Source organism: Cebus imitator, unplaced genomic scaffold (genome assembly GCF_001604975.1).
Source record: "Cebus imitator isolate Cc_AM_T3 unplaced genomic scaffold, Cebus_imitator-1.0 Scaffold19, whole genome shotgun sequence".
Lineage (NCBI taxonomy): Eukaryota > Metazoa > Chordata > Mammalia > Primates > Cebidae > Cebus > Cebus imitator.
The window spans coordinates 247,746-254,860 of record NW_016107334.1 but is presented as its reverse complement, the minus strand read 5'-3'; the positions used below and the strand labels follow the sequence as shown (position 1 = coordinate 254,860).

Genomic DNA, 7,115 nt, shown 5'->3' with positions numbered 1-7,115 from the left:
AAAAATTACAATCTCCCACACGCAACATTCCTCACTAATGACCTTCCTGGCCTGAGAGGTGGTTAAAAACAGTTGCCTCCTGCCCCCAAGCTACACAGCTTCAGGTATTGCATTTCATAATCCATGGTCTCTATACAGAACCTCGTGACTGGGACAAGCTTCAAGGGCAGTCACAGTCAGAGTGGAGAGCTGTCACCTGCGGTTGGCTGCAGCCCCATCAATGAGTAGGGCCTGCAGCCATGCTGCTCAGGTGTTCTCTGCAGAGTGAGTGGCAGCCCTGGCTTCATGAGCTGGGGACCTCGTGGCTCTGGGGATTCAAAGGACTTGGTTTTTCCCTTGGAAGACAGAGGCAGGGGTAGACCAGGGCATAAGCAGTGTTGCTAGTGAGCTGTGCTCTGATGCTCCCTGGTACAGTCTGAAGCCTGCTAGGAGCTGGAAGAGGTGTGCAGGTGGACCGGGTATCCCTAGCAGTGATTTCTATTTGTGGCAGCCAAATGGTGGGAGTAAGAAGGTGGAGAGGACTGTGGAATCTTTGCAAGGCAAACCAGTGAGAGTACGTGCCAGGCGGGCCATGGTGCCTTGGGGGACATAACGGTTCTATCTCCAGAGATGAGTAGATGCTGGCTTCCTATTTAACATCAATCCAGCCCCCGAAAGGTCTCCATCAGTGAGCCTGGCCTTCTTCCAGACTCCTCTCTAACCATGTTTCCAGTAAGCACCCTGCCATCAGCCTTCCTCCCACGCTGATTCCCGGCTCTCTGCACGTGTATTTTTCATTGACACTCTGCTGCTGTTTTGTAATTGTTTGCAACTTGTCTCATATGTGTATATTGTGTCTGAAGTGGAAACAGACCCCTGAGATCAGAATCTAGTTTTCTTGAATCATCATCCTCCTCCTCCACAACCACAAATAACTGGCACCGAACACAGGGCATTGTGTAACGCCAACAAAATGCTTGTAAATGAGTTCATGTCACAGACACTCAGAAGTATGTTTCCACTGTAAACAAACACTGTGGAGGTGAAAGGCTTTGTTTCCAAGGCTCAGGAACATGTAGAGAGGAGCCCTCTACCTTTGCATTCATTCAGAGAACTAGGGATCTACTGCCCTCATAAGCTCTTAGAATAAGGGAAAAAAGCAGAAGGCTATTGCATTACCCCTCACACAACAAGAGAAAAAAAGAAAACGCAGAAGGCGTGCTCAGCAACCTCACGGAGCATATTTAGCTGGGAAGATTCTTCATGGAGCTGGCAAATAATTAAAGCAATTTTCAGACACCCCGTCCTCCTGACTTCACAGTTTAGCATTAAAAGAAATGAAGCCAGGTGAAGTGGCTCACATCTGTAATCCCAGCACTTCGGGAGGCTGAGGCAGGTGGATCACCTGAGGTCAGGAGTTCCAGACCAGCCTGGCCAACATGGAAAAACCTCATGGAGATCAGTTTAGTAGACTAAAAATAAAAAAAATTCGCTGGGCATAGAGGTGGGTGCCTGTAGTCCCAGTTATTCAGGAGACTGAGGCAGAAGAATCGCTTGAACCTGGGAGACAGAGATTGCAGTGAGCCAAAATTGTGCCCACTACACTCCAGTCTGGGTGACAGAGCAAAACTCCATCTCAAGAAAGAAAGGGAAGGAAGGAAAAGGAATAGGAAAGGAAGAAATTAGGGGCTGGACACGGTGGCTCATGCCTGTAATCCTAGCACTTTGGGAGGCCAAGGCTGGAGAAACAAAGGAGGTCAAGAGTTTGAGACCAGCCTGGCCAACATGGTGAAAGCCCATCTCTACTAAAAATGCAAAAATTAGCTGGGTGTAGTGTGCATGCCTGTAGTTCTAGCTGCTCAGGAAACTGAGGCAGGAAAATTGCTTAAATTCGACAGGTGGAGTTTGCAGTGAGCTGAGATTGTGCCACTGCACTCCAGCCTGGGCAACAAGAGCAAAACTCTCAAAAAATAAATTAATTAAAAGAAATTAGAGTCAGAAACGTTTGCTTTGGTTTTGGCAAATGCAAAACAGATTTTTCAAAAATTCTTTGCTATGAGATTCTTTGAGCTGTCAACCTGCATAACCTAAATTATTGATATTCTTGGTTTTTCAGAAAGGTATCTTCTTTAAACAAATAAGGCAAAGGTGCTGGGCGGCTCCCGGCCACAAGGGGGCGTAGTCTCCCTAGTCCTGGACTAAGGAGCCCGGACCGCGTCCAGCCTCAGCCTCGCGGAGCTGGGAGGAGTCGCCTCGTAGCCGAGGTCCGGGAGTTCCCACGAGACTCCAGACCTCTTCTGTGCCAGCAGCTCCCCGCAGCGGAGTGTATGTCTGCGGGGCAGAAAGCCACGAGGGCTCCAGGCTGAAGAGGAGGTCATGTTTAAATTACAGAGTGAGCAGAAGTGCTGTGCTGGCAGCTTTGCCCAGGAGCCAGCTGGGCGGGTGGTGTCTGGGGCATGACCTTGGGTGGCTGTGGTGCTGGTTAGGGTGCTGGGCGGAGCCTGGCTGGCGAGGCCGGATAGCATGGGCGTGGCAGCCACAACTCACAGATGGGGCCACGCAGAGCCTGTGGGAGCCTCGCTGCCTGGCCAGCTGCTCCCAGCCCTGCCGGCATCGGGACTGCATGGGGTGGTCAAGGCAAAGACCGTGCTTTTCAGCAAGATCGTCCGCATCTGGCTTCGATCCCCCTCCCTCTGCATTACGTTTTCCAAAAGGACCTCTTCTCCAGCCCAGCTGAATGACCTGCCGTTCCCGAAAACGACTTAAGCTTTGCTTCATTAAGTCATTTTTGCACTTACTCCTACATTTACTGAGTGCCTATGGTAGCCAGGCACTGTGGAGATACAAGACCTTGTCTGTGACTTCTTCTATCTTTTGTTGTTGTTTAAACAGAGTCTTGCTCTGTCGCCCAGGCTGGAGTGCAGTGGTGCGATCTCCACTCACTGCAACCTCCGAGTCTCTGGTTCTCCTGCCTCAGCCTCTTGAGTAGCTGGAACTACAGGCACAGACCACCATGCCAGGCTAATTTTCATATTTTTAGTAGAAACGGGGTTTCGCCTTGTTGGCCAGAGGTCTCGAACTCCAGACCTCAGGTGATCCACCCACCTCCGCCTCCCAAAGTGCTGGGATTACAGGCGTGAGCCACCACGCCGGCCTTTCCCGACTTTATGTGTGCCTACAACAATCCATCTTGTCCTCTTGTCACTGCTGCTTCCCGGGGCGGGGGTCATTTGTCCCGTCTGAGGGTGTGGAAATAGAATCCTGGTAGCCACGTTGGGACTTGAGTTGTCACTTCTGGTTTTCCTTCTGAGAAAATCTTCTGGGTTTAACTGTGTGAGTAATGTTGGCTTTTGTCTCAAAGGGAAAATAACTCTAAGACCGGTTTTTCTTTTTCTCTTTTATTTTTTGAGACAGTCTTTCTCTGTCGCCAGGTGCCAGGCTGGAGTGCAGTGGCGCGGTCTCGGCTCACTGCAACCTCCGCCGCCCAGGTTCAAGCGATTCTCCTGCCTCAGCCTCCTGAGTAGCTGGGATTACAGGCATGCACCACCATGCCCAGCTAATTTTTTGTATTTTTAGTAGAGACGGGGTTTCACCATGTTGACCAGGATGGTCTCGTTCTCTTGACCTCGTGATCCACCCGCCTCGGCCTCCCAAAGTGCTGGGATTACAGGCTTGAGCCACAGTGCCCGGCCAATTTTTTATATTTTTAGTAGAGTTGAGGTTTCACCATGTTGGCCAGGATGGTCTCGATCTCCTGACCTTGTGATCCCGCTGGCCTCGGCCTCCCAGAGTGCTGGGATTACAGGCATGAGCCACTGTGCCCAGCCTAAGACCGGTTTTTCTATTTGTGTTTCTTTGTTTATTTTGATAGAAAGCAAAGAGGGCAATGTTAATGGCATCTTCCTTGGATGGTCTCAGGAGCACGAGCTATTCCTCTCCAAAGAGCTGCAGGCTTTCAACAGCCTTATTAGGTAATATTCTTATACCTGTTTACTGGAGGAAACTGACGCACAGTGGTAGTAACAAGCCCGAGGTCACAGAACTCTGGTGGGAGGGGGTTACAAAGACAATGTGGATCCAGAGCTTGGTGCCAGAGGCTTTGCTTATATCCAGTCATTCAATGCCCACTGCAGTCTTCGAGGTCAGCATCAGATGACAGGCTCTGTGAAGCTGACATGTCTTGCCCAAGGTCACAGAGGCAAACAGGGCTGGGGTTTGCTCATTCCAAAGCCCACAGTATTTTCACTTCAGGTCACCTTCCCTCTCTGTGCTTGCACTTCCTGATCTGTTAAATGGGATAATAACAGTACACGCCCCTGGGTTTGTTATGGGAATGACACACCTGGCCATAGTGAGCTCTGTAAGTGGACGCAATTGTTGTTTTATCACGAGGCCTCCTCCCTCAGATCAGGAGCTGGCCACTCCCTGCTGCAGGAGAACCAGATCCCGTGGGAGCCCCTTCCCGGCCCAGGTGCTCCTGAGGCCCAGCACAGGTGCTGGGAAAGTTTGCAACGGGAATAAAGGGAACAAAGGCTCCAGGTGCCATCAATGCTTGGTCTGGCTGGAGGCCAGCTTCCTGCTGGATCAGATTGCTCTTGGCTGTCTGGGTTCATGGAGCTGACCCCTCCTCCTTGCCCCTGCCAACTGAGGGCTGAGTGCTAAGCCTCATGACACCAGACAGGGCCTAGCATGGGCAATGCACTTCCTTTCTGGAACCCAGTGCTGGGATCTCACTGGCTGAAACAGGAAACCTTGGAGAGCTGAGAGGGGCCTATTCTGGGTCCTCCTTCCACCATGTGGCCTCAGTGAACCCCCTCCCAACCTCTCCTGGAGGGGCAGTCTTGGGTGTAGAGGCTGCATCTGGGATGTGAGACCTGGGCTTGAATGCCACCCCAGGATGGAGCAGTGAAGTGACCTTAGGCAAGCTCGCTCTCTGTCTCAACTTTCTGCTAGGCAGGTTCAGGAGGGGCTGGGCGCGGTGGCTCACGCCTGTAATCCTAACACTTTGGGAGGCCGAAGTGGGTGGATCACCTGAGGTCAGGAGTTCATGACCAGCCTGGCCATCGTGGTAAAACCCCATCTTTTAAAAAAAGAAAAAAAAGAAAAAAAAAAAGGAAGGTTCAGGAGGTTGTGCTGTTCACGCATAAAGCCCTTGCAAGCCCTTAACATTCACTGCCGCCCCCAACACAGTCTATAAGAAACAGAACTTTTTTTTTTTTTAGATGAAGTCTCACTGTCACCCAGACTGGAGTGCAGTAGGACGACCTCGGCTCACTGCAACCTCCGCTTCCCGGGTTCAAGAGAGTCTCCTGCCTCATCCTCCCTAGTAGCTGGAATTACAGGTGCATGCTGCCATACCTGGCTAAATTTTGTATTTTTAGTAGAGACAGGGTTTCACTATGTTGGTCAGGCTGATCTTGAACTCCTGATCTGGTGATCCATCTGCCTGGGCCTCCCAAAGTGCTGGGATTATAGGTGTCAGCCACTGCGCCCAACCCTGTGTCCCTTCTTATTGTCTACCTCCCTCCAGAAGCTAAGCTCTGAAAGCAGGGGCCCTGTCTGTCCTTTCTCCCTGTATCACCCCAGAAGCGCCAGAGCAGTGCCTGGCACAGTAGGCACTCACGGACTCTCTGTAGACTCCCCACCCTGGAAGACCCACCTTGAAGTAGGGTCTGGGTTGCCTGTGCCCATCATTTCTTTGTGCCCTGCGGCAGTGGCCTGGCACTGCCATGAGGCAGCTTTGTGGGTGAGAAACACTATCCCCTTCCAAAACACTTTCACATGTGGGGCCTCATTTGCACCTCCCAGTAACTCTGTGAGACAGGTACAGCAGGGTCATAAACTCTGTTTCACAGAGGAGAAAATCAGCATGCCCAGAGGCTTCAGGAACATGCCTACGGCCATATGCCTCACTGGGGCAGAACCAGGAAGAGAACTATGAGTCTCAGGAAGCTCCAGGACCTCAAGCCAGACATAGAATGCCGAAGATGCACACATCGATCCCATCTCTCAATTAGGCCATGGACACATGTTTACAATTACTGCATTAGTGGGGACTCCTCTGATCTCTGAAGTGCTTTTGAGCTCTCAACGTTTCTAGGGCTCTTGGATGTATGTGATGAGACTTACCTTTAGGTCTCTTCCAGGGAAACTAAAATTCTTGCCTTCTTCCTGGACTGAGAAATCAAAGTCTCTGCCCTATTCTGCCACAGAATCCCAGCGATCCCTCTATATAGTACCTAGCACATAGTACTTCCTATTCTACACAGTACATAGTACTTCACACCCGGTTTCACATATATTCAACTGCAGATGAGGTTCAGAGAGGTGAGGGGACTGGCTGGCCCATGTAGGAAAACGGCAAAGAGAAGTCTAGAGCTCAGCTGGTCTGGCCCCAAGCACATGTTCCTCCCACCAGACTCATATGCATGTGAACTCACTGGAGTTCTTCGCAGTTAAATTGTTAAAACCATAACGCCATCTTTAGATGCCTTTATTAAGCTCATTAAAATCTTGTCTGGGCCAGGCACGGTGGCTCATGCCTGTAACCCCGTGCTTTGGGAATCCAGGCAGGTGGATCACCTGAGGTCAGGAGTTCAAGACAAGCCTGGCCAACAGGATGAAACCCCATCTCTACTAAAAATGCAAGAATTAGCCAAGTGTGGTGGCATGTGCCTGTAATCCCAGCTACTCAGGAGGCTGAGGCAGGAGAATTGCCTGAACCCAGGAGGCGGAGGTTGCGGTGAGCCGAGATCGCGCCATTGCACTCCAGCCTGGGTAACAAGAGCGAAACTCCGTCTCAAAAAAAAAAAAAAAAAAAAAAAAGCTTATTGGCCAGGAGGCCAGGCATGTTGACTCGTGCCTGTAATCCCAGAACTTTGAGAGTCAAAGTGGGAGGACTGCTTGAGCCCAGGAGTTCGAGACCAGCCTGGGCAACATGGCAAAACCCATCTCTACCAAAAATACACGAATTAGCTGGATGTGGTGGTGCACACCTGGGATCCCAGCTACTTGGGAGGCTGAGGTGGGAGGATGGTTTGAGCTTGGGAGGCTGAGGCTGCAGTGAGCCAAAATCACAGCACTACACTCTGGCCTGGGCCACAGAGACAGACCCTGTCCAAAAAAAAAATTATTAA

At 50.9% G+C, this 7,115-nt stretch overlaps 1 long non-coding RNA gene across 1 annotated transcript; it reads left to right on the top strand.

Moving 5' to 3' along the window:
• The first annotated feature begins 2,193 nt into the window (after positions 1-2,193).
• On the top strand, positions 2,194-5,234 carry LOC119469616. The gene is made up of 3 exons (XR_005198454.1): positions 2,194-2,371; positions 3,851-3,950; positions 5,202-5,234. It is a non-coding gene; the product is annotated as an uncharacterized LOC119469616 (long non-coding RNA).
• Positions 5,235-7,115: the final 1,881 nt, after the last annotated feature.